This window comes from Mus pahari, chromosome 2 (assembly GCF_900095145.1).
Source record: "Mus pahari chromosome 2, PAHARI_EIJ_v1.1, whole genome shotgun sequence".
NCBI classification, from domain to species: domain Eukaryota; kingdom Metazoa; phylum Chordata; class Mammalia; order Rodentia; family Muridae; genus Mus; species Mus pahari.
The window spans coordinates 29,619,064-29,620,496 of NC_034591.1; positions in this window are offsets into that span (position 1 = coordinate 29,619,064).

The following is a 1,433-nucleotide window of genomic DNA, read 5'->3' on the forward strand; positions in this document are numbered from 1 at the left end:
TATATATATATATATATATATATATATATATATATATATATCACATAATAAAAGATCCTTTGAGCCTCACTTCTAACAACTATCTTATTATCTTATCCAATGAAGGTTCCACGTGAATGTTAATGATTTCTTCCTCACCCCCTCACAAAGTAGCTTTTCAAGAAAGTCCCTGAGGTTTTCAAGTAACAGTGAATATCCTATCCTGTCTAAACCAGATATTTGCTTTCTTTGCTTGGGAGGTTGGCCACACTTTTCACACTCACTTGGCAGACCTACGATAAGGCATGGAACGTTGCAATTCACAGGAAATTACAATGCTGGTGCCTAACAAACTCCAGAAAATTCATAAAACCATTTTTAAAAGCTGGTCACAGATCAGCTGAAAGTTATATCCAAAGAATATGTCTGGGGCAAGACTAAGGCACGGCATGATGTTGTCCAAGTTCCTCTCAGTTTGACCCACCCACCGCGCTGCTCATCCAGTGTCAAAGAAACCAGAGGCTGTGACTGAGAAAGGAAAAGGCAGTGGTCTCCCCACGTGTTTTAGAAAAACTATTAGAAGTTCCTTGATAAGTTTTCTCCCAGCCAAACTTCTAACAACTTCTCTAAAGGTCTGAAGCCTCCAGGACTCACTATGCTTCTTGGCCCCAAGAATACGGCTTGGGCATTGCCTTGTGCCCTTCTGCAGTAAACTGGGGGAACATCAGGAAAGTATTGGTCCTATTCACCAGCAAAGAGAAAAATTAAAATCCTTCAAGGATAATAAGGAAATGAAAACTGCCATTGGCAAGAAAGCTTGGGAAATGGGGCATTGCCTAAGTCTGGAACAGTGGATTCCAGTCTCAGTTTCGTCACTAAATTCTGAATGACTTAACCTTTGTCCTTGCCCTCTACTTTCTCTTTTGTTGTTGCTATTGTTTTTTTTAAGAAATTTTCTTTTAAGAATAACTTAGATGTGTAGCGATTTGACACAATTGTTTTCTTACATAATTACCCCCTAATACACCTTCCTTCGTCTTCAGACAATTGGTTCCCAGCTTGAGCAATTCCCACCACAGTATTGTGACTACTGAAATATCCCTTTTATGGTCCCCTCTTCCATGTTGTTTCTTCCCTATCAAAGCTAACTTCTAGAAAAAAATGTTATCTAGAAAAAATGGACAAATCTTTTTTTCTAATAGATACCAGAACTATTAACTTTTTCTTCCAACACTCACTGAGAGAAGACCAGATCTGTTAATAACAAGCATTGGCTCCTGCTTTAAAAAAATTGCTAACTTTGTGCATTATATGAAATGAATGTGCTGCGTTTGTTGTATTTTATAAGAAAGAGAGAGGGAGGGAGAGGGAGAGAGAGAGAGAGAGAGAGAGAGAGAGAGAGAGAGAGAGAGAGAGAGAGAACCACAAACTAACCTTAAGGCTTACTATGAAGC